This window comes from Bubalus bubalis, chromosome 1 (genome assembly GCF_019923935.1).
Source record: "Bubalus bubalis isolate 160015118507 breed Murrah chromosome 1, NDDB_SH_1, whole genome shotgun sequence".
Lineage (NCBI taxonomy): Eukaryota > Metazoa > Chordata > Mammalia > Artiodactyla > Bovidae > Bubalus > Bubalus bubalis.
The window spans coordinates 200,309,230-200,336,303 of record NC_059157.1 but is presented as its reverse complement, the minus strand read 5'-3'; the positions used below and the strand labels follow the sequence as shown (position 1 = coordinate 200,336,303).

The 27,074-nt window shown below is 41.9% G+C and overlaps 1 long non-coding RNA gene across 1 annotated transcript in view; it reads right to left on the bottom strand.

The window, feature by feature from the left end:
- Window positions 1–27,074, bottom strand: part of LOC102405522 — a 38,076-nt gene extending 11,002 nt beyond the window's left edge. The window contains exon 1 of the long non-coding RNA XR_003111745.2: window positions 26,844–27,074. This is a non-coding gene — a long non-coding RNA (uncharacterized LOC102405522). The remainder of the gene's footprint in view (window positions 1–26,843) is intronic.

Genomic DNA, 27,074 nt, shown 5'->3' with positions numbered 1-27,074 from the left:
TCACTTTTAGAAAATTGTGCAAAGGAAATATGGATGTGTTCACAGTTATATATAGGAATGTTCAATGCAGCATGGGAGAAGGCAATGGCAGCCCACCCCAGTGCTCTTGCCTGGAAAATCCCATGGACGGAGGAGCCTGGTAGGCTGCAGTCCATGGGGTCACTAAGAGTCGGACATGGCTGAGCGACTTCACTTTCACTTTTCACCTTCATGCATTGGAGAAGGAAATGGCAGCCCACCCCAGTACTCTTGCCTGGAGAATCCCAGGGATGGGGGAGCCTGGTGGGCTGCCGTCTGTGGGGTCGCACAGAGTTGGATGTGACTGAAGGGAGTTAGCAGCAGCATACACTGTACAAATACCAATAAGGCCAAGAGAAAGGAAAATACAAATTTATGAATATCACAGTTCTGCCTGAACTTCAAATTTAGTTTCATGAATTATCCTTTTCTGTTTGGGACATAAGTCTTTGTTGCTGATATACATATTAGATTTATGTAATGTGCAACATTAAGATGACAATTCAATAATTTTCAATGATAAATTTTTATGCCAAGAAACAAATGAACACAAGCCCTTAAAGAAAACAATAGCTGATATATACACTTCCTCATTTCTATAGCTAAAAGCCTGAAGAGCAATGTAGTTTCACTTACTTTCAAAAATTTGAATAGTTTTCAGGTACAATCTACTTTCTCTCCCCTTCGAGATCTGAAAGGCTGGGGACGAAATCAACCTACGTTTTTTCCTGTTCGTCCATCAATCATGGGTGAGAAAATCTCTACAAGTTCGCTTTAAACTGAAAAGTCCTTTAAACTAATAGTGAATTCTTCAAGTATAAAGGAGATGAAGTTGGTGTGTAGGGAAAAAGAAACTCTACTGATCCCCAAAAAGACACGAAGAAAGCCAAGAATTACATAAGCAGTCTATTTGGCACTGGCCATAGCGCAGGATTTGATTTAGGTCATACCTGAATGGTCTAGTGGTTTTCCCTACTTTCTTCAATTTAAGTCTGAATTTGGCAATAAGGAGTTCATGATCTGAGCCACAGAAGTGAGAAATAGATTTAAGGGACTAGATCTGATAGATAGAGTGCCTGATGGAGTATGGAATGAGGTTCGTGACATTGTACAGGAGACAGGGATCAAGATCATCCCGATGGAAAAGAAATGCAAAAAAACAAAATGGCTGTCTGGGGAGGCCTTACAAATAGCTGTGAAAAGAAGAGAAGTGAAAAGCAAAGGAGAAAGGGAAAGATATAAGCATCTGAATGCAGAGTTCCAAAGAAGAGCAAGAAGAGATAAAGCCTTCTTCAGCGATCAATGCAAAGAAATAGAGGAAAACAACAGAATGGGAAAGACTAGAGATCTCTTCAAGAAACTTAGAGATACCAAGGGAACATTTCATGCAAAGATGGGCTCGATAAAGGACACAAATGGTAGGGACCTCACAGAAGCAGAAGATATTAAGAAGAGATGGCAAGAATACACAAGAGAACTGTACAAAAAAGATCTTCATGACCCAGATAATCACAATGGTGTGATCACTGACCTAGAGCCAGACATCCTGGAATGTGAAGTCAAGTGGGCCTTAGAAAGCATCACTATGAACAAAGCTAGTGGAGGTGATGGAATTCCAGTTGAGCTATTCCAAATCCTAAAAGATGATTCTGTGAAAGTGCTGCACTCAATATGCCAGCACATTTGGAAAACTCAGCAGTGGCCACAGGACTGGAAAAGGTCAGTTTTCATTCCAATCCCAAAGAAGGCAATGCCAAAGAATGTTCAAACTACTGCACAATTGCACTCATCTCACACACTAGTAAAGGAATGCTCAAAATTCTCCAAGCCAGGCTTCAGCAATATGTGAACCGTGAACTTCCTGATGTTCAAGCTGGTTTTAGAAAAGACAGAGGAACCAGAGATCAAATTGCCAACATCCGCTGGATCATCGAAAAAGCAAGAGAGTTCCAGAAAAACATCTATTTCTGCTTTATTGACTATGCCAAAGCCCTTGACTATGTGGATCACAATAAACTGTGGAAAATTCTGAAAGAGATGGGAATACCAGACCACCTGATCTGCCTCTTGAGAAATCTGTATGCAGGTCAGGAAGCTACAGTTAGAACTGGACATGGAACAACAAACTGGTTCCAAATAGGAAAAGGAGTACGTCAAGGCTGTATATTGTCACCTTGTTTATTTAACTTCTATGCAGAGTACATCATGAGAAAAGCTGGGCTGGAAGAAGCACAAGCTGGAATCAAGATTGCTGGGAGAAATATCAATAACCTCAGATATGCAGATGACACCACCCTTATGGCAGAAAGTGAAGAGGAACTAAAAAGCCTCTTGATGAAAGTGAAAGAGGAGAGTGAAAAACTTGGCTTAAAGCTCAACATTCAGAAAACGATGATCATGGCATCCGGTCTCATCACTTCATGGGAAATAGATGGGGAAATAGTGGAAACAGTGTCAGATTTTATTTTTTGGGGCTCCAAAAATCACTGCAGACAGTGACTGCAGCCATGAAATTAAAAGACGCTTACTCTTTGGAAGGAAAGTTATGACCAAGCTAGAAAGCATACTCAAAAGCAGAGACATTACCTTGCCAACAAAGGTTCATCTAGTCAAGGCTATGGTTTTTCCTGTGGTCATGTATGGATGTGAGAGTTGGACTGTGAAGAAGGCTGAGCGCTGAAGAACTGATGCTTTTGAACTGTGGTGTTGGAGAAGACTCTTGAGAGTCCCTTGGACTGCAAGGAGATCCAACCAGTCCATTCTGAAGATCAGCCCTGGGATTTCTTTGGAAGGAATGATGCTAAAGCTGAAACTCCAGTACTTTGGCCACCTCATGCGAAGAGTTGACTCATTGGAAAAAGACTCTGATGCTGGGAGGGATTGGGGGCAGGAGGAGAAGGGGATGACAGAGGATGAGATGGCTGGATGGCATCACTGACTCGATGGACGTGAGTCTGAGTGAACTCCGGGAGTTGGTGATGGACAGGGAGGCCTGGCGTGCTGCGATTCATGGGGTCGCAAAGAGTCGGACGTGACTGAGCAACTGAAGTGATAGCGCAGGAAAGAGCTCTCAGTTCTAAGTAGATCTGTGCTTCCCAGGATGTAGGAATCTACACACAGGATCTCCTTTTGCTGTTTTCCATAGTATTTATATTTTCTGCAAGTTGGATACTGTGTATTGGTAAGATAAGCAATGCCGCTTCTTCCACGAAGAAGTAGTGGGTGGAAGATGTGATGAGTGATTAGCAGACTCAGGTCTACTTCTGACAAGTACATCACAGTGTTTGTAAATCACACAGGCGATTGCCAGTGTGCCTACAGGACAACTGAACGAATCTTCCAGAAAAATGCCTCACAGTTTCTATGCTGGGAGAGGGACTCTAAATGCACGGGGAAGAACTCACGGCAAGGGGGTAAGAACATGCACAGAGCACGCAGAACACTGAACTCTCCTTGCAATGTTCCAAATTCTAAAAATGCGTTTTTTAACTGGCGTGAGTTATCTCTATGATACCGGCAAATTACCTGTTTTTCTAGCTTAAATTTTTGGAAGAGCTTTTTCGTAGATTGAGTGTGTACTGAAAAAAAAATGATCCATTATTTTCCAGAAACCATAATCATCAGAAACTTTTGGAGGAGGGAAGAGATTTGTGTAAATTGGCACTTGACAACTCAGTACTTTTGAGAGCTTTCCTTCCTCCTTAATAGAAGATGTTGAATTTTTTCTTTCTAGTGAAAGGGTATAACTAGATACAATGACTCTTATTTGGGGCCTTAAATTAAACTTCAAAAACAGCTTCGCTAATATTCAGTGAATGCCTGAATGGTCCATCTTTCACTCCATCTCAATGTGTGTAATAATGTCATATTTTGATGCGTGTGCTTCTTCTTGTTTGTTTTATTTCTGGTCTTGCGGAGGTACTGTGCATTTCCTATGTCTTCAAAGCTCTGATCAATAAGCACTTTCCCGATGTTTCCTGTGCTAAGGGAAACAGAGATACCCCAGAAAGAGCCCTGACTCTTTCTACTCAGACACCAGCAGCAAAGCATCATCAGGGAGTTGATATTAATCTACCATCTACGTCATGACTTCCTTCACTGTCCAAGGAAGTCCACTTTCAGGGGATGGTGATGTTTCTGTTGTTGTTGTTACAGCAAGATTGTAAAGACAAAGGGAAATAGTTAATGTTCAGACTGTTGTCATTTAGTCTCAAAATTGGGTCTGACTCTTTTGGGACCCCATGGATGGCAGCCCAACAGGCTCCTCTGTCCATGGGATTTCCCAGGCAAGAATACTAGAGTAGGTTGCCATTTCCTTCTCTAGGGGATCTTCCAGACCCAGGGACTGAACCTGCATCTTCGGCATTGGCAGGCGGATTCTTTACTACTGAGCCACCAAGGAATCCCAGTGTTCAGCCTACAACATCCACAGTAAAATGTTTTATCCTGCAAAAGTTAAGACTTGAAGGCCAGGCTTTGTTAAGAGAAGATTTTCTACCAGCCCCATCTTTCCCTGTTTCATCTTATCAAGAAGCAGGTGAATGCAGAGCATAAGATTTTTCCATAGAGTAGAAATGATCAGTATTCCACCTGTTACTTAGACTGTGAAGTTTTCCCTTCAGTGTTTATTTATTTATTTGGAAGTGACTACATATTTACAGAATAGCTACAAACAGGGTACCGAGAGTTCTCCTGTACCCTTCCCCCAGCTGTGCATAATGATTAAAATTAAGAAATGGACATTGGCACCATACTCAGACTTTATTTGGATTTCCTGGTTTTCTACTAATTTTCTTTCTTTCTTTCAATTCATGATATCACCCTGAATCTAGTGCATGAGTATCCTCTAAGCTAAGTCGCTTTAGTCGTGTCCGACTCTGTGTGACCCCATAGACGGCAGCCCACCAGGCTCCCCCGTCCCTGGGATTCTCCAGGCAAAAACACTGGAGTGGGTTGCCATTTCCTTCTCCAATGCATGAAACTGAAAAGTGAAAGTGAAGTTGCTCAGTCGTGTCTGACTCCTAGCAACCCCATGGACTGCAGCCTATCAGGCTCCTCCACCCATGGGATTTTCCAGGCAAGAATACTGGAGTGGGGTGCCATTGCCTTCTCTGGAGTATCCTCTAAGCTATGATTATATACATATCTTAGTTTTTCTTTGTCTTTCATGATCTCTACAGTTTTTTTGTTTGTTTGTTTGTTTTTGGCCAAGCCGTGTGCCATGTGGGATCTTAGTTCCTCAACCAGGGATCAAACCCCCAAGCCCTGCCTTGGTAGCACTGAGCCTTAAACCACTGGGCTGCCAGGGAAGTCCCATGATCTCTATAGTTTTAAAGCAAATGGGATAGAGATTTTATAGAATGTCCCTCAATCTGAGTTAATCCAATATTTTCTCACAATAAGGCTAAATGTATATGTTTTGGGGAAAAATACTGGAAAGGTGATGTTAAGCCATGAGTGGTATTCTTAATGAACAAAGACAAGATGTGGAGGAAAGAAAAGGCCAGAAGTTTGCTGCTTCTGGTCCCAAGAGAAGGTAGGGAGAGAGGGAGACAGAAGTAGAGGAAATAGATAAGAGGGTAATACGGGATCGACTTTTCAGTATCTCCTCCACACACTTTTTGGGGCTAATCGTCAGGGCAAGGGCATCTTTGTAACATCTAGGTAAGTGTAGTGTGAGATGCCATTTCCTTCTACAGGGGATCTTCCCAAACCAGGGATTGATTTTGCATCTCCTGAATTGGCAGGCAGATCCTTTACCAGTAAGCCACCTGGGAAGCCATAACAAATATAGATAATAGTAAAATGCAGTAAAACAATAGAAAGTGATGATTCTGAGTATTAATCAACTCGGCTTTTAATATAATTCGTTTAAAGATATATTTATATCATTTAACTTGTAACAATGGCTCTGTTTCACTTAGAGCCACACATCCTGGAGTGTGAAGTCAAGTGAGCCTTAGGAAGCATTACTACAAGCAAAACTAGTGGAGGTGAGGAAATTCCAGCTGAATTATTTCAAATCCTAAAAGATGATGCTGTGAAAGTGTGGCACTCAATATGCCAGCAAATTTGGAAAATTCAGCAGTGGTCATAGGACTGGAAAAAGTCAGTTTTCATTCAAATCCCAAAGAAGGGCAATGCCAAAGAATGTTCAAACTACCATATAATTGCACTCATTTCACATGTTAGGAAGGTAATGCTCAAAATCCTTCAAGTTAGGCTTCAACAGTATGTGAACTGAGAACTTCCAGATGTTCAGGCTGGATTTAGAAAAGGCAGAGGAACCAGAGATCAAATTGCCAACATCTGTTGGATCATCAAAAAAGCAAGGGAATTCCAAATAAAAAATTTACTTCTGCTTCATTGAATACATTAAAGTCTTTGACTATGTGGATTGTAACAAACTGTGGAAAATTCTCCAAGAGATGGGAAGACCAGACCACCTTTCCTGCCTCCTGAGAAACCTTTATGCAGGTCAAGAAGCAACAGTCAGAACCAGACATAGAAAAATGGACTGGTTCCAAATCGGAAAAGGAGTACAACATGGTGGTGTATTGTCACCCTGCTTTAACTTATACGTAGAGTACATGGTGCAAAATGCTGGGCTGGATGAAGCTCAAACTGGAATCCATATTGCTGGGAGAAATATCAACAGCATCAGATACGCAGGCAACACATCCTAATAGCAGAAAGTGAAGAAGAACTAAAGAGCCTCTTGATGAAAGTGAAAGAGGAGAATGAAAAAGTTGGCTTAAAATTCAACGTTCAAAAAACTAAGATCATGGTATCCGGTCCCATCACTCCATGGCAAATCAATGGGGAAACAGTGAAGACAGCAACATACTTTATTTTCTTGGGCTCCAAAATCACTGCAGATGGTGACTGCAGCCATGAATTAAAAGATGCTTGCTCCTTGGAAGAAAAGCTATGACAAACTTAGTATATTAAAAAGCAGAGACATCACTTTGCAGACAAATGTCCATATAGTGAACACTATGGTTTTCCCAGTAGTCATGTATGGATGTGAGTTGGACCATAAGAAAGCTAAGTGCCAAAGAATTGATGCTTTCAAACTGTGATGCTGGATAAGACTCTTGAGAGTCCCTTGAACAGTAAGGAGATCTAATCACCCAATCCTAAAGGAAATCAGCCTTGAATATTCACTGGAAGGACTGATGCTGAAACTGAAGCTTCAATAATTTGGCCACCTGATGTGAAGAGTTGACTCATTGGAAAAGACCCTGATGCTGGGAAAGATTGAAGGCAGGAGGAGAAGGGGACAATAGGGGATGAGATAGTTGGAAGGCATCACCAACTTGATGGACATGGGTTTGAGCAAGCTCCAATAGATAGTGAAGGACAGGGAAGCCTGGTGTGGTGCAGTCCATGGGGTTGCAGAGTCAGACATGACTAAACAACTGAACAAACACAAACAGAAAGAGTTGGAGTGCAAATTGCCAAAAAAAAATTGAGTTGCACGCTCCCTCCAGCATGTCCCTACTTTTGGGGATTCTGAGCATTTGGCCCAGCACCATATCCCATGTAGACCAGAAACAAGAATGCAGAGACAGCTGTAGAAGGTACATAGAACTTAGAAAGTGGTCCTGTCTCCTTGAGGCCTTTGTGTGGGAAGCAGGGGCCTCTGGAGTTTCTCACTTCCCCATTAAGACCATTGGTGGACTAGCAGAGGTCTAAGGTCCAAGAAAGAGACCATGGGTTGGGGTGGGGGCAGGTGTGGAACTTTGACAGTAGGGGAAAAATCCAAAGTTACAGCAACAGAAGTGGCCGGCACACATCATCTCGAAAGATCAGTGGAATCTAGTCACATTTCAATGATCTCAATTTCAGGCAGAAGATGAATTAAGCTCTTCTATAGAAAAAATTTTTTCTATAGAAGGGCTTCCCTGGTGACTCAGATGGTAAAGCGTCTGCCTGCAATGCGGGAGACCTGGGTTTGATCATGGGTTGGGAAGATCCACTGGAGAATGAAATGGCAACCCACTCCAGTACCCATGCCTGGAAAATCCCACAGACAGAGGAGCCTGGAAGGCTACAGTCCATGGAGTTGCAAAGAGTTGGACATGACTGAGTGGCTTCACTTTCTATAGAAAAAATTTGGAGCCTCCAGAAAACAATGCATAATCCAAGGATGCCACAAGTGTACAAAAACACCCCCTTGTATACCCAGGTGCCATCTCAGGAAAGAGACAGACAAGGGAGAAAGAGAATCTGAGAGTTATCTCAAAATTACATAAAGCTATTCAAAAGGCAGTCTATCAGCAGGGCCAGTGTGTTAGCTACCTGAGGTGAGATACATACAGGCGAGTCATGTTCAGGAATTTGTGTCATGAGATGACATTGCCTTGACATCCTAGCGTGTGATCAGTGGATGAGGATTGTTGAACAAGACATAGACCAGTTCAGGTGCTGACTTGTGTGGCCGGGTGCTCTCAACATAAGCTGCATCCTCATCCTATACTGGAAGACCATGCATTGGGTCCATGATCCACTGGAAAGATCAATCAATTTGAGAAGCATTCTTCTCAGAGAGGACGGTTTTGAAATCACCACCTTTGGATGGGAAGACGATGCCGAGTCGTTTGAATGAGAGGTTGTCGGCGTGTCTGCCTTGGACCAGTAATATCAGTGTCATCCTCAAACACCTTAGAAACACAAAGTTCAAGTCTCCACCCAATGCACTGAATCAGAAACCCTGGAGTCGGGCCCAGAAAGCTGTGTTTTAACAAGCCCCCTAGGTGATTCAGTTGCAAGCCTGCATTTAAGAGCCACTGGTTAGAATGTTTTAAGTGAAAGAATTATGTTCAAGCTGGAAGAAAATGAAACATGATTAATTAAGTGCAAATTATGTCCACTAGAATGGAGAGCTGGAGCCCATGAAAAAGAACAGATCAGGTAGAGGAGAAAACAGAGAAAACAACTTCCTTTGCATATCAGAGTGATATGCAAATAGTAAAGCTGAATACTTTTAGCGGATGATGATTTTTCACTTTTCTCTACAAGCTTAGCAACAGGGCTGCGGTTCCACATTTCCAAGTATCACTTATCCCCTGAGGCTTGATTTTAACCACAAAGGGTCACAGTACTAGGAACAGAAGAGAGTTTGCTTCGGCTTTGCTCTCACTATTTCTGGCTTTCCTCGCATTCCCTACAATTACCATTTTTAATCGCTCAGGAGGCCCCTCTTGGCTGCTTTGGGTCATCCATCTCTTCCCTCTCTGCTGTCTGTTCTGGATACTCCAGCATCTCATCTTCCCTGATGCTTCTGTTCCTTCTCTGGATGATTGATACGGTTTTGGCTTCAAATCTGGCTGACCTGGACATAAACCGTATCACAGCCAAGAAATTCCCTACACTTTCCATCAGCGCTACATTTTCTTATTGGGGGAAGCCACCTGGAGCTCACAGGATCTTCTAAGGCTGTCTTTCTCAAAATGATGTTTTGCAAATCACTCAGGGCTCCTGTTCTAGTACAGGTCTAGTCCTGCAGGTCTAGAAGTGAGTGAAAGTTGTTCAGTTATGTCCAACTCTTTGTGACTCCATGGACTGTCCGTGGAATACTCAAGAAAAGAATACTGGAGTGGGTAGCCATTCCCTTCTCCAGGGGCTCTTCCCCACTCAGGGACTGAACCCAGGTCTCCCACACTGCAGGTGGATTTTTTTTACCAGCTGAGCCACCAGGGAAGCCCTGAAGCTGCACCTCTAATAAGCTCCCAGGTGATGCTGCCTTTGCATCTGCAGACAGTTACTTTGAGAAACAGCTTTAGAGCAGTACTTATTCTGCTTTCACCACATCTTCTCCCCAGGCCTTTAATATAGGTTAGGGAGTGTAGCCACGGGGTGACCAGTTGTCCTAGTTTGACAGGGCTTGTCCAGTCTGGGGCAAACCTAGTGACTGGTCATCCCCAAAGCCCCAGAACCTCTCTAAATAGTCCTCATTCTGCTTCTCCCTAACTTCCTCCCCATGCAACCCTTGGATTTTGGCTTCTTGACTCTTAAATGTTTTTTCTTTTGAGGCTCTTCATTTCTCTTCCATGAGATGTCCTGTCCTTTGGCAGACCTGTCTCCACCAGCCCTGAAGACAAAACTGATCTTTCACCCTGTGTATTTAGTTAGCCAAGTCTCAGGAAGAGCTGCCCATGTAACTTGGTTTGGAAGGTCCCACGTAGCATTTCCCCAGAGTTCATCAGAACTAGGAGGCCTCTCTGAGATTGGCTGGGCCCCATTTGGACAGTTAATTTCTGTGCTTTCACATAAGCATCCTCATCCCTTCTGTCTCTGCAGACCCAGCAAGCTTGCCCTGTGCCTGGGAGCAATGCGTATTCTGTTTTGCTGCTTAGGTGACAATGTGGACGTTATCTGCAATTAGAAAAAAAAAAATATTCAACTCTGAGGATTGGAAGATACATGTTTTCCAGTATTGCTTCTAGTCCTTTGTACATTGAAACCATGAATTCTTCTAGGCACAACTTCATGCCTTATCATATCAGAAATACAGCTCTGATTATGTCCATCAATAGCTAACCACCTTCATTAACACTGAATTTCCAGGAGAGTCGCTTCTAAAATCCCCACAGAAGTACAAAGCAATGGTTCTCAAAATCTACTATGCATCATAATGACCTAGAGGGAATGATTGCTAAAACACAGATTACCAGCCTCACCCTTGAGTTTCAGATTCAGTTGGCCTGGCTGGGGGCCCAGAAACTTGCATTTTTAACTAGTTCCCAGGTGATTCAGATGCTGCTGGTTTGCAGACCACAGTCTGTGGACCCAGCCTAGTGGACCCATTCTATCCCACCACAGACTGCTGTCCTAACACCCAGCGACAGGACATGTTTTCAAAGGCAGCCCTTGATTCCCCGTTCATGCTGTAGCTTTCCTACTCTGTGCTATCATTTCATTTCATTCCTGGATTCACTCATTCATTATCTTAATCTGCCCAGGCCGCTATCACAGAATACCACAGGCTGGGTGGCTTAAGCAACAGACACTTATTTCTCATCTCTCTGGAGGCTGGTAGTCAATGGTCAAGGGGCCAGCAGGTTTGCTTCTTGGTGAAGACATTCGCGGGATCATTGAAAAGGCAAGAGTGTTCCAGAAAAACATCTATTGACTATGGCAAAACCTTTGACTGCGTGGTTCACAATAAACTGTGGAAAATTCTGAAAGAGATGGGAATACCAGACCACCTGACCTGCCTCTTGAGAAATCTGTATGCAGGTTAGGAAGCGACAGTTAGAACGGGACATGGAACAACAGACTGGTTCCAAATAGGAAAAGAAGTACATCAAGGCTGTATATTGTCACCCTGCTTATTTAAACTATATGCAGAGTACATCATGAGAAACGCTGGGCTGGATGAAGCACAAGCTGGAACCAAGATTGCCGGTAGAAATATCAATAACCTCAGATATGCAGATGACACCACCCTTATGGCACAAAGTGAAGAAGAACTAAAGAGCCTCTTGATGAAAGTGAAAGAGGAGAGTGAAAAACTTGGCTTAAAGCTCAACATTCAGAAAACGAAGATCATGGCATCCAGTCTCATCACTTCATGGGAAAGAGATGGGGAAACAGTGGAAACAGTGTCAGACTTTATTTTTCTGGGCTCCAAAATCATTGCAGATGGTGACTGCAGCCATAAAATTAAAAGACACTTGCTCCTGGAAGGAAAGTTATGACTAACCTAGATAGCATATTAAAAACCAGAGACATTATTTGGCCAACAAAGCTCCGTCTAGTCAAGGCTATGGTTTTTCCAGTGGTCATGTATGGATGTGAGAGTTGGACTGTGAAGAAAGCTGAGCACCAAAGAATTGATGCTTTTGAACTGTGGTGTTGGAGAAGACTCTTGAGAGTCCCTTGGACTGCAAGGAGATCCAACCAGTCCATCCTAAAGGAGATCAGTCCTGAATATTCATTGGAAGGAGTGAGGCTGAAGTTGAAACTCCAATACTTTGGCCACCTGATGTGAAGACCTGACTCATTTGAAAAGACTCTGATGCTGGGGAAGATTGAGGGCAGGAGGAGAGGGGGCTGACAGAGGATGAGATGCTTCGATGGCATCACCAACTCAATGGACATGAGTTTGGGTGAACTCTGGGAGTTGGTGATGGACAGGGAGGCCTGGCATGCTGTGGGTCATGGGGTCACAAAAGTCAGACACAACTGAGCCACTGAACTGAGCTGAAGGCATACTTCGGGCTAGAAGACCACCCCTTTTGCACTGTATCCTGTGTCTTTTCCTCTTTTTCTAAGAGGCTCCACCTTCATGACCTCATCTAAACCTAATTACCTCCAAAGGCCCCACCTCCTAATACCACCACACTGGGGATTTCAACATATGACTTTGTGGGGGGTGCAGACATTCAGCCCAGAGCACTCATGGAGTCATTCATTCAATCAATAGTTCTTTATTTCATAAAAGTTTTTTACTCTCAGTTTTATTGAGGTATAATTGAAAAAAAATTGTAAATATTTAAGACTTACAATATTTAAATTAAATATTTAAAGGCTAAAGGAACAGGAGAAAAGGAAAGATATACTCATCTGAAGGCAGAGTTCCAAAGAATAGCAAGGAGAGATAAGAAAGCCTTCCTCAGAGATCAGTGCAAAGAAATATAGGAAAACAATAGAATGGGAAAGTCTAGAGATCTCTTCAAGAAAATTAAAGATACCAAGGGAATATTTCATGCAAAGATGGGCACAATAAAAGACAGAAATGGTATAGACCTAACAGAAGCAGAAGATATTAAGAAAAGGTGACAAGAATACACAGAAGAGCTATACAAAAAAGATGTTAATGCCCAGATAATCACGAAGGTGTGATCACTCACCTAGAGCTAGACATCCTGGAGTCTGAAATCAAGTGGGCCTTAGGACGCATCACAACAAACAAAGCTAGTAGAGGTGATAGAATTCCAGTTGAGCTATTTCAAATCCTAAAAGATGATGCTGTGAAAGTGCTGAACTCAATATGCCAGCAAATTTGGAAAACTCAGCAGTGGCCACAAGACTGGAAAAAGTTTTCATTCAAATCCCAAAGAAAGGCAATACCAAAGAGTGTTCAAACTACTGCACAATTATACTCATCTCACACGCTAGTAAAGTATTGCTCAAAGTTCTCCAGGCCAGGCTTCAATAGTATGTGAACTGAGAACTTCCAGATGTTCAAGCTGGATTTAGAAAAGGCAGAGGAACCAGAGATCAAATTGCCAACATCCGTTGGATTATAGAAAAAGCAAGCGAGTTCCAGAAAAACATCTATTTCTGCTTTATTGACTATGCCAAAGCCTCTGACTGTGTGGATCACAACAAACTGCGGAAAATTCTGAAAAAAATGGCAATATTAGACCATCTGAACTGCCTCCGGAGAAACCTGTATGCAGGTCAAGAAGCAACATTTAGAACTGGACATGGAACAACAGACTGGTTCCAAATTGGGAAAGGAGTACGTCAAGACTGTATATTGTCACTCTGCTTATTTAACTTATATGCAGAGTACATTATGAGAAATGCTGGGGTGGATGAATCCCAAGCTGGAATCAAGATTGCTGGGAGAAATATCAATAACCTCAGACATGCAGTGACACCACCCTTATGGCAGAAAGTGAAGAAGAAATAAACATCCTCTTGATGAAAGTGACTCTTGAGAGTCCCTTGGACTGCAAGGAGATCCAACCAGCCCATTCTGAAGGAGATCAGCCCTGGGATTTCTTCGGAAGGAATGATGCTAAAGCTGAAACTCCAGTACTTTGGCCACCTCATGCAAAGAGTTGACTCATTGGAAAAGACTCTGATGCTGGGAAGGATTGGGGGCAGGAGGAGAAGGGGACGACAGAGGATGAGATGGCTGGATGGCATCACTGACTCAATGGACGTGAGTGTGGGTGAACTCTGGGAGTTGGTGATGGACAGGGAGGCCTGGCGTGCTGTGATTCATGGGGTCGCAAAGAGTCGGACACGACTGAGCGACTGAATGGAACTGAACTGAACTGATGAAAGTGAAAGAGGAGAATGACAAAGCTGGCTTAAATGTCAACATTTGGAAAACTAAGATCATGGCACCTGGTCCCATCACTTCATGGCAAATAGTTGGGGAAACAATGGAAACAGTGACAGACTTAATTTTCTTTGGCTCCAAAATCACTGCAGATGGTGACTGCAGCCATGAAATTAAAAGATGCTTGCTCCTTGGAAGAAAAGTTATGACCAACCTAGACAGCATATGAAAAACCAGAGACATCACTTGCCAACAAAGGTCCATATAATCAGAGCCATGGTTTTCCTGGTAGTCATATATGTATGTGAGATTTGGACCATAAAGAAGGCTGAGCACCGAAGAATTGATGCTTTTGAACTGTGGTGTTAGAGAAGACTCCTGAGAGTCCCTTGGACTGCACGGAGGTCACTCCAGTCAATCCTAAAGGAAATCAGTCCTGAATATTCATTGGAAGGACTGATGCTGAAGCTGGAACTCCAACACTTTGCCCACCTGACGAAAAGAACTGATTCATTGGGAAAGACCCTGATGCTGGGAAAGATTGAAGGTGGGAGAAGGGGATAACAGAGGGTGAGATGGTTGGATGGCATCACTGACTTGATGGACATGAGTCTGAGCAAGCTCGGAGGGCTGGTGATGGACAGGGAGGCCTGGTGTGCTGCAATCCATGGGGTCACAAAGAGTCAGACACAACTGAGCAACTGATGAAGGTTTACAATATAACTTTTTGGTAAACTCCATGGAGCATTTTTTAAAGGCTGACACAGTCAGTCCTGTCCATTGCTGTCATGAAGTTTATGGGCTAAGAGAAGAAAAAAATGTACTGTCTTCCTTCACCAAGTGCTTCATGGTTTCCAAAGAGTTTCCACACTCAAGCTCCCATTAGATCCTCTCCAGAGCCCTGAAAGACCAGTGGGTGCAGATCATTGCACACATTTCACAGATGAAGGAACTGAAGGGGAAGCAGTCCAGCCAAGGTAATCCCAACCTAGGTCTTGCCAGCCCCAGGTCAGTGTTTCCTCTGCTCAAGTCCACAGCTTTAGTCTTGGCTCATTGCATCCCCACCTTCACTGTTGTCTGAACTGTACCTCTTCTTTAAAGCCCAACACTACCCTACCTCCTCCATGAAGCCTTCCCTGAGAACCCTAGTTGATAAAGTTTCTCCTTCTAGAGAAACTCTAATTTTAAAAGATACATGCCACCACTGTTCACGGTGGACTATTTACAGTGGCCAAGACATAGAAGCAACCTAAATGTGCACTGACAGATGTAAAGATAAAGAAGATTTGATACATATATATGACAGGGTATTACTCAGTCATTAAGAAGAAAGAAATGATCGTATTTGCAGCAACATGGATGGACCTAGAGATTATCACACTAAGTGAAGTAGTCTGTGCTTAGTCACTTAGTCATGGTTGGACTCTTTGTGACCCCAGGGACTGTAGCCCACCAGGATCCTCTGTCCATGGGATTCTCCAGGCAAGAATACTGGAGTGAGTTGCCATGCCCTCCTCCAGGGGATCTTCTCAACCCAGGGATCAAACCCAGGTCTTCCACATTGCAGGCGGATTCTTTACCATCTGAGCTACCAGGGAAGCAAGTGAAGGAAGTCAGACAAAGACAAATACCATGTGAAGTTGCTTACATGTGGAATCTAAAAAAAGATACAGATAAATTTATTTACAAAAAAGAAATAGACTCACAGACATAGAGAACTTCTGGTTACCAATGGAGAAAGAGGAGGAGTGTGGGATTAACACATACATAGTACTACATCTCAGACAGATAACACGGACCTGCTGTATAACACAGGGAACTATATTCAATACCCTGTAATAACCTACAATGGAAAAGAATATGAAAAAGAATATACATGTGTATGTATAACTAAATCACTGGGTTGTACACTAGAAATAGACACAGCATTGTACATCAACTAACTTTAATTGAAAAACTAATAATTTCTCCTCCTTATAATGGTAGTACTTTACTTTGTTTCTCTACTGGCATTTAAAAAGTATGTAGCCTCCCTTTCTCGACCCCAGTCTCCTTGGTAACAGGATTGATAGTTCACTCTCCTTTGTTGTCTTCCAAAGTAGTCAGTTCTTACGGTAGATGCTCATTAAAGCACTGAAAAATGAATCAAGGCATGAAGGCTAGAGAGATGGGAACTTCACCTATCTTCAGAATCCACAGCTCTATTCATATGATAATCAATTTAGAATATATTTGAAGATGAAACCTGAGTTGTGTGTTAGCTACATAAACAGGGATGGGGAGGACCAGAATTTATTAAGTGACTGCTGGGTACCAGGAGTTTTATGGTATGACATGTTGCTCTCATAACCTATTAAATACCATTGTTCCTATTCTCAAGTGGAGATACTGAGGCCCAGAATTGTTTAGAAATTTTCCCCAAGTTCAGACACTGATGGTTGGTTAAAGAGAGGACCAAACTCAATTCCATTTCACCTCATGTGGTAGCATAAACACAAGAAATCCCCTCCAATTGTACTATAAGAATAAGAAATTGTCTAGCATTTGGCTATGTAAGAAACTAGTTTAAAATATAGTAATAATCTTGAGATCACCTTTTAGTAACATAGTCTGTCACCCTGTCATTCACTTGGTTTAGCATTTTCTGGGTGAATCCAGGACAGCCAACCAGTCCATCCTAAAGGAGATCAGTCCTGGGTGTTCATTGGAAGGACTGATGTTGAAGCTGAAACTCCAATACTTTGGCCATCTCATGCAAAGAGCTGACTCATTTGAAAAGACCCTGATGCTGGGAAAGATTGAGGGCTGGAGGAGAAGGGGACAACAGAGGATAAGATTGTTGGATGGTATCACCGACTCAATGGACATGAGTTTGGGTAAATTCTGGGAGTTGGTGATGGACAGGGAGGCCTGGCGTGCTGCAGTCCATGGGGTTGCAAAGAGTCGGACACGAATGAGCGATTGAACTGAACTGAACTGAACTGAGTGAATCCTTTAACCCATTTCCCCAAAAGAGGACATGGATTTCACGGTTACTATCACTGTTACTATTTTCTTGTTCTTCATGTGGTCAATCCTCACTAATTGTGAAATGCTACCTGCTGACTTAGCAAATGTCTTCAAAAGTGGTATTGTGTGCTAATAGAACCTAACTATTAGAAGAGAGAGTGTGAAAGGCTTAAGGAGGTGGAGGCGGATAAACCCAAGCCTGCCTTCATGAATCAAGGTGATAACAACACCAGCAAAAATGAGCAACTCAGCATTAAGGCAGTTTGTTAGGCATTACCACTTTATAGAGCTGATCATTATGAGGGAGTTTAACCAGGGGATATTATTCGTGAACACCGTATGGCCTGGGAGAGACAGGTAAGGAGAGTGCTGGCATTAAGCAGACCGCCGCTCACCTCGGAGGGTTCACCCCGGGGTGCTTACAAGCTGTAGGCTCAGAAGAGCAGAGGGCAGCTGCCCTGAAGCCCAAGCAGATACTGCAGAGGGACTGCTCCTCCAGATGTGCAAAATGCCAATTCTCACCTTTCCTCTCGCAGGCACCGCGATACTTTACCTTGTCAACACCTGTCACTATGTTTGGCAGAGGTCATTATAAGGTCTCGTAGCTCCATCAGCCCATTAAGATAGTTAATGCATCCTGGCATCTTAACAGTTGTTGGGCTTTCTGGTTTGGTTTTTTGTTTTGTTTTTATTGTTTTACTTCACTGTTTCAAGTTGTGAATAAATTCTACCAAAATCTAAATTCTTTGGATCTGCCGAGTGGGATAACGTTTCAAGGCACATCTTCAGGCTTTATAGGGTGTGCGATTCATAAAACTCAAGTCACAACAAATGTCCCATTTCTTAAACAGCTGTCTACTCTCAGATCAAGGAGCTGGAAAGAGTCACGCAGCTAGAGGAAGGTGAAAACCGGGGAAGTAGATACATATTTTCTATAACTCAAGGCTGGTGAAATTAATGTAATCCTGGCTTCAGTGGGCAGTTTCGATTGCTCATGCCCATGTCCTCAGAGACAGACACAAGCAGAGAGATTGAGTTTCTTGAAAGTGGAAAAAAAAATAGAAATTTGATTTTTGACAATACTCCTTGGAGAGAATTCACAAGTGTGCCTTCAACCAATAGTAGGTAGGTTTCTAGAAATCTCTGCATTGGGTAATTCATAGTAAAGACAGAGTACAATCTATATATAAATATGAAACTTGTTACTAATGGATGTGCTATCTAAGGACCAGCTAAAGGGAAATGCTATCTTGTCTGGTCACTAAGGAGCTGGGGAGCAGTGAGGTTTATTTGTAAATTAACAATAACAATACTAGATGACACATATTTAAGTTCCACACAGTGTTCTAAGCACATTTAATCCTCTCAATCACCCAACGAGGTAGGTACTGCAATTATCCTCATTTTACAGGATAAACTTAGAAACAGAAGTTCAACAACGTGCCCACAGTCACACACCTGATGAGCGCTGACACAGGCCGCCTGGCTCCACAGCCCAGACTCTTACCCAATAAACGCTGCAAGTTCTTATATTTAAACAATGGTATATTTTTTAATATAAGAAATTTTATCCAAAGTTTGAGAATGTGAGAAATGGAAGAAAAGAAATAGAACTGTGCTACAAACTGCCCATAATTGATTGGATGTTATATTTTCTTCAACAGTTTCTTATTGCTTTCTCTCCATCTTGCCTGTTGCATGGACTATGTCTTATTTATTTTTATCTTCCACAATTATTTATAAAACAGATATTATGTTTCTTAATCAATTAATATCTATAATAAATTGTTCACAACGATCTTTAAATACATTCTTACCTGATTATTTAAAAAGAAAGCAAAACTTTTAATGATCTCTTTTGTTTTGTCCAGTTTCTCTTTCCACATTGTGATCATTAGCTACAGCCTCTTTATTTAAAAATTTTAAAACCTCCTTTTCAGAATTATTTTATTGAAAACATTGCTTCCTTAATAAAAAAATCTAGTCACCAGCATCAATTCTTAATCACTTCAATGTTCACTATACTTTATTCATTTATTACTTTATCTTTACCTTCAAGCCTTAGTTAGCACTAATCATTTTCCCTGAAATTTCCTATACTTGAATTTTTATATTGTCTCACTTCTTAGTCAACCTGAAGCTATATCTTTGCAATTTGTACAGAAAATACTCTTAGTTGTTCTATTTTCTGATACTTTGCCGATTTTAAAATGTTCTTCTGTTGTTTTTACACATAAGGCAATAATTGGGTAGGCATAAACTTGCAGAATCAAACTTTTTTCTCCAAAATTGTGTAGAAATTGACCAATGGTCTTAAAAAAGTTCTTGTTCTAAATAAGAAATATGAAGGTAATCTACAAGGGTGTGTGTGTGTGTGTGTGTGTGTGTGTGTGTGTATATATAATGTATTCTTAGATACTTGAAGGAATTTTGTTTGTTCTAAAATTTAAAAATTAACCAGCCTATGACCAGACATTTATCTCCATTCCTTAATTTTGCCCAAAAGAAACCTTACAATATCATTATAGTTTTTATATAGAGAAAATGTTCTTCAGTTATAACTTTTTTACTTCTGATCCACTTGCTTTATTTTCAAGGAAACATCCATTATTTTATTCACAAATTTAAGAAATATTTATATAACACTAATAGTATATACTATGTATTAACTGCTCTGTTAGGGGTAGGCTTACAATAAGATGTTTATTGCTCTCAAGAAGCTTACATTCTAAGTCAGAGCTCCATAATTTGCCCATTTTTCTCTTATCCTTTGAACTTTTATTCATTTTCTTTGGATGTTTAGACTAGTTATGGTTTTTCTTCTGTATCCCTTATTTCCACTTTTCCAAAACAGAAATTTCATCTAATGAATTCTTTATTTAGTCACAATCTATTCATATTTTTACCTGTTTAATTAAAAACAATACAGTCTGTCCTGCTATTTCATTATAATTCATTCCTAAGAAGACTTGTATTATCAAAAGGCTATTATAAAAACAGTTATTTCAAGGAGAAAAGGGACTAGGGGCTGAACAGTTTCAAATGCACAAAAATAAGATGATTTTTACCACAGTAATGTCAATAAGTGTGCTTTTATATCTCTGTTTTTAACTCAAACTATGATTAATAAATTTTTCTTTCAAAATCAATAAATACAGTTCTCAACATTACTGACCAAGTAATGTTAGATTTACAATGTAAAGTAAGACCACATTTTAGATAAGGGGTTTCTAGGACCATGAAATAAATTGTTACAGTTTGCAACTATCCAAGGTGAGGAAAGAACTATAACAGCAATTGAACAATGAGCCATTCAAACACATCTAATCCAACTATTTGTATGGAATAATTTGCTTCCATATGTATAACTCAGGTTCTAAATATGCCATCGGTTAAAACTAACAATGGCCAGTAAAATGCAAAGAAAAGTGAAGTTGTTCAGTCGTGTCCAACTCTCTGCGACCCCATGGACTGTAGCCTACCAGGCTCCTCCATCCATGGGATTTTCCAGGCAAGAATACTGGAGTGGGGTGCCATTTCCTTTTACAGAGGATCTTCCTGACTCAGGGATCGAACCCAGGTCTCCCACATGGTAGGTAGATGCTTTACCATCTAAGCCAAGTGGTTTTCCCTTGGAAAAATGCATAGATTATCTTAATTTATTAGTGGTGTTATTTCCAATTCCACCTACAGAGGAAAAGCTCCCATGCCTCAGTGTACTTCCATGCAATTCCCCATCTCCTATAAGCTGACAGAGTCAACTGTTAGCACTTACAAAGAAAACAAAGGAGAAAACAAAAAAGAACGAAGGAGCACATTTGGGGATGCTCATATATTTCAAGTCATTCATGCACAAGGCCCAAGAAGTCATCAAAGGGGAGTCCTGTGTTTGACCATTAAAATGCAATTCTGCCCAGGAGTAACTTTTACTCTGCTAGCATAGGAAACTCCCAAAGTATGCCAGGGCAGGCAACACAGAAGGCCCAGAAACAGCTTACAGTAGGAATGTGACAAAGTAGACTCTTCACTCCTTCCAATATCTGGAATACACTTCTCTCTCATATTTTTATTGTTGATGCACAAAATTCTTTTGCAGATGGTTTTAAAGCCTTTAAAAAAGTAATTTGCTGGAGGAGTGTATTCATATATTGCAACTCATTCGGTGTCTTCACAGAAGTCCCCCAAATTGGAATCTTAAAATATGCATATTGGGATGAAAAAAAAATCCAGCTTAAAAACAGTTTTGTTAAATGTCTGTTTTTCTAATCCAATGAATGATTTAAAAAATTAACTTCATTGTTTTTTAATTTACCATCTGTTAACTCAATAAATATGAATTCTTAAAGTTAACCTAATTGTCTTGAAATTTGCTGTTTTTGAAGCTGATTAAAGTTATTTAAATTAATTTTATTGCATATCCAGACTAGAACAAAGCATGTCTGCATTTGGATAGATCTTGGCTAATAATTCAAAAATAAATTTGCCCATTTAAAAAATAAACTAATTTTGTTTATGGTCTTTAATATGTATCAGTCAACTGGTAGAAACGCAGAGATGCTGAGATTAGATAACCAAAGAGATAGTATATCAACACATTAAAACTTGCGGTCCTTAAAAACTGACCAAGTACAAACTTCATCTACTCTGACTCTAGTGCTATAAAGAGGGAATGTGAGGTGAACGTCAGCTGAAATGCAGTTTCTTTTCGCCCTGCCACCTCAGAGATGAGAAGAGCTGCTGTGTTTCCTTAAATACAGTCCTTTGGTCAGTCTGTTGGACCAAGGGTGGTCATGGCCCCAGGTGGAGCAAGCAGACTCTTCCCTGAGAACTGTGGGAGACAGAAAGACAGTCCTGTCTCTGGGTGGCTCTGCTGGGATATCCAAGGCTCAGTAACAACCTGCAACCATGCTCAGCTACATAAGCAGGAGAGGAGCAGCGGGACAGCCATAGGAAGAAAGACAAAGGGGAGGTTCGGAGAAAGGAGGCTGATGGGCGCCCTTCAGCGCTTCAGCACTTCCTGTCCTGGTGGCCCCATCACACCCCTGACTCTGGATCTCATGAAAAGCCCCAGAGGGCTTTTCCATTTTCTACTCAAGCTCAGAGTCTGTTCTAGCATTTACAAGTCAAACCAGTTTGAACCAAGGCACAAGAGAGGACATCCTCTTGACGGCGACCCTTGCTTAATCATGGATTCCCAGGCTTTCCGTGCAGTTCAGTCGCTCAGTCGTGTCCAACTCTGTGACCCCATGGACCCCAGCACGCCAGGCCTCCCTGTCCATCATCAACTCCCAGAGTGTACTCAAACTCATGTGACTCAAGTCAGTAATGCCATCCAACCATCTCATCCTATGTCGCCCCCTTCTCCTCCCACCTTCAATCTTTCCCAGCATCAGGGTCTTTTCCAATGAGTCAGTTCTTTGCATCAGGTGGCCAAAGTATTGGAGTCTCAGCTTCAATATTAGTCCTTCCAATGAATATTCAGGAGTGATTTCCTTTAGGATGGACTGGTTGGATCTCCTTGCATTCCAAGGGACTCTCAAGAGTCTTCTCCAACACCACAGTTCAAAAGCATCAATTCTTGGGTACTCAGCTTTCTTTATAGTCCAACTCTCACATCCATACATGACCACTGGAAAAACCATAACCTTGACTAGACGGACCTTTGCTGGCAAAGTAATGTCTCTGCTTTTTAACATGCTGCCTAGGTTGGTCATAACTTTTCTTCCAAGGAGTGTCTTTTAATTTCATGGCTGCAGTCACCATCTTCAGTGATTTTGGAGCCCCCCAAAATAGTCTGCCACTGTTTCCACTGTTTCTCCATCTATTTGCCATGAAGTGATGGGACCGGATGTCATGATCTTAGTTTTCTGAATGTTGAGCTTTAAGCCAAGTTTTTCACTCTCCTCTTTGACTTTCATCAAGAGGCTCTTTAGTTCTTCTTCACTTTCTGCCATAAGGGTGGTGTCATCTGCATATCTGAAGTTATTGACATTTCTCCCAGCAGTCATGATTCCAGCTTGTGCTTCTTCCAGCCCAGCGTTTCTCATGATGTACTCTGCATATAAGTTAAATAAGCAGGGTGACAATATACAGCCTTGACAGACTCCTTTTCCTATTTGGAACCAGTCTGTTGTTCCATGTCCAGTTCTAACTGTTGCTTCCTGACCTGCATACAGGTTTTTGAGGCTTTAGTCTTTCCCTTTTCTTTAATGAGGAGAATTTTTAATATGTAATTTATCTAGTTTTTTTCTTTATGATTATCATTTTTCAGGCTTTTTTAGGCAAACTTTGTCTATGTTCAATGTATGCTTTAAAACATAAAGCTCTAAAAGTTCAGGGTTTTAGCTTTCACATTTACAGCTGTAATTCATTGCTGATGAGCTGCTGTGTATGGTGTGAGGCAGGGATCAAGGGCTTCTAGTTTGTTTTCCCTGTGAATGTCTAGTCATTCTAGTACCACAGGTTGAAAACACTTCCTCTGGCACAATGGGCTGCTTTGGAGAAGATGAAACCAGGAAGGGAGGGCATGGAGAGACCATCTGAACCTGAATTAATGACAATACTGAAATGAAGAGGTAGACTTCGCTTATTTTACTCATCTTACCGAGTTTAAGAAAACATAGTAGTCTCTTCACTTAAGAAATGAATGTATAGAACAGTCTTTTGGACTCTGTGGGAGAGGGAGAGGGTGGGAAGATTTGGGAGAATGGCATTGAAACATGTATAATATCATGTATGAAACGAGTCGCCAGTCCAGGTTCGATGCACGATACTGGATGCTTGGGGCTGGTGCACTGGGACGACCCAGAGGGATGGAATGGGGAGGGAGGAGGGAGGAGGGTTCAGGATGGGGAACACGTGTATACCTGTGGCGGATTCATGTTGATATATGGCAAAACCAATACAATATTGTAAAGTTAAAAAATAAAATAAATAAATAATCCAAAAAAAAAAAAACTACTCAGAAAAAAACAGAAAGAAAGAAATGAATGGGCTGACAGTCCATTCATTAGAATTCCCTTCTGCCATGAACTTGCACCTAATCCACCTGAAACGCGTCCGATGGCCAGGAGTTAGCTCAGTTTTCTGTCCTATGCTGTTGCCGGCGTATCCTTCTGCGTTGTGTGCATAGCGTGCATCCCTTAGTGTTCCAGACATTAGCTGAGATCGAGAGGAGGACTGTTCCCGTTAGGTGGGATAGACTGTATCTGCCCAAGAATATTGAGTAAAACCAAACTGAAAACCAGGTCAAAGCAGGAGTAAACTGCTGGTCCTGCCTGTTCATTTGCTCTGTCCCACTTTTTTGCAACATCACTGGAGCTTTTATTGTCCTTTCAGTTGGATAAATCAACGCCTAAGTTATCTTAGAATAATTACTCAGATCTTAATAACCTTAATGTGTTAGAAAGGACCCCAAACTATGAATGATTCTCAAAATCCATTGATTTGCAATATGCAAGTCACAGGTGAGTTGCATATAAATCATCCTTGTGGAACACATAGAAAATGTTTCATATCAGCCAAAAACACTGGAGATCAAACCAGTCAATCCTAAAGGAAATCAGTCCTGAATATTCATTGGAAGGACAGATGCTGAAGCTGAAACTCCAACACTTTGGCCACCTGATGCGAAGAACTGACTCACTGGAAAAGACCCTGATGCTGGGAAAGACTGAAGGCAGGAGGAGAAGGGGACGACAGAGGATGAGATGGTTGGATGGCATCACTGACTCAATGGACATGAGTTTGAGCAAACTTCGGGAGATAGTAAAGGACAGGCAAGCCTGGCGTGCTGCAATCCATGGGGTTGCAAAGAGTCCGACATGACTGAGCGACTGAACTGAACTGAAAAACACTGGGGTAAATGGATGAGGCAACTGGGTCAGGGACTGTAATAACTCAAGCCTTTCCCAGGCCCTGTTGGATCTCCTGGAAAGCTGAAGGCCTCAGTGTATCGACACATATGTTGTCTGTCTGTAACAGAGCAGTTGGCTCATTCTCATCTGTTGCTGCTGCTAAGTCGCTTCAGTCGTGTCCGACTGTGTGTGACCCTATAGACGGCAGCCCACCAGGCTCCGCTGTCCCTGGGATTCTCTAGGCAAGAATTCTGGATTGGGTTGCCATTTCCTTCTCCAATGCATGCGTGCATGCTAAGTCACTTCAGTCGTGTCTGACTCTGTGCAACCCCATAGATAGCAGCCCACCAGGCTCCTCTGTCCACAGGATTCTCTAGGCAAGAACACTGGAGTGGGTTGCCATTTCCTTCTCCATCATTCTCATCTAAGTGCTTCCAAAAAATGTAAGGTAGTGGCTGGAAATCTACAGTTCTGGTCAATTTGCATCCATTTTTCCTGTTTCTGGAAACATAATCCCATTTATCTTGGAGAATCATATCTCCCTAACTGCAGACTACTTGATTTGGGTAGGATGGCTACATTCATGAATCCAAGGTGGGCATTTGACCCAAGACTAGTGAGTCGGAGTACCACAGCCCTTGACCAGGGTGATGAGTCCAGGTCTAGGTATAGGATGTAAGTTGATCCAGTCACAGCCAGGTATAATTCTTTAGCTCGAAACTTTGAGAAAGAGGGAAGCTCTTTGGGCTGGGGTTCCCATGTCAGAAGAATGCAAGCCTGGAAGGGTAGCTTGCTCCAGTGAAGGGACAATCAGACCGAGAATCAAGTTAAAACAGAAGAAAGCAGAACCAAGAGATAGTTGGTGACACCGTTTGAGCAGCTGGATCTACCTATGCCAAAAGCAGTCCTCACACAGCATTTTCAGCGTGTGGGTGCGAGTGAGAATGTGTATGTACCAGGGAGAGTAAGCAAGGAAGTAAGCGCCTCAGTTTTGGGTTGCATTTTCCCCCTTACAGCCCTCATTTCTCAAATCCGTGGGGATTGCTGGATCCCAGCTTGTTTCTACTGAACCTGAATGCACGGACTTAGAGCCGAGGAACCTGCATTGCAATGAGCATTCTAGCTAATTCCTGAACACACTCAAGTTTGAGATCTGCTGTTCCAATTTTATGGCTTAGGAAACTGAGATAATGAAGATTAGGTGTCCATCACAAGCTCTTTCAACAGCACGTGTTTATTCTAGGTATGTGGGAATGATAGTTGGGAAGACATCAACAAACGAGCTGATGAGTTATAGAACCAGAACTAGAATTCTGTTCCTGATGACCTGACCTTTCCAAGCTTCTTCTTTAATACATTTCTTCCTGATTTTTCATCTAAACTGTGAACGCTGACTAATGGCAAAGATTCTGCATTTGGGCAGCATTCACGGCATATAAAAGTAGGTGTTCTAACCACCTTGAGGTAAATGCTACTAGGTGGATGGTCTGAAATTTGCAAACGTTTCCATCAAAGCAATGGAGGCTACAGAGCAGCAGAAAGAAACAAAGGCAGTCCCCACGCAGGTCCCACCCCTCCCTGTCCAAGTCGCAAAGACACTTCTTTTCCTTAAAAATGCATGCAAAACGTTGTATTCAGTTCCAGGGTATGTAACAGAAAAAGAATTTCTTCCAAAATATTTAAGTAAAAAAATAAATATTCCAGAAGCAGTGGCCATCATTATTCCGGGGCTTTCCTTACCCCTGGCACACCAGCAAGTCACCCAGGAGGGACTTGCTCCTACCCCACTTACATTCCAGTCAATTCATTTTTATTTTTCTTTAAACCCCAGGATTTCTTTTCTACTAGAATTATTCATAATGAAAACATTAACAAAAGCAATTGTGAGCCTTTATTGAGTACCAGCTGTGTTGAAACACTGGGCATATACTTACCAGAGGAAGTGGTTAAAATGGTTATTTCCATCACAAGGATAAGACAGTTGAGGCAGAATATTAGGAGACTTGCTCTAGGTCATACAGGTAGTTGAACCAGGATTAGAATCTAGGTAGTCAGACACCCAAGGCTCAGTTCAGTTCAGTCACTCAGTTGTGTCTGACTCTTTGTGACCCCACGGGCTGCAGCACGCCAGGCTTCCCTGTCCATCACCAACTCCCAGAGCTTGA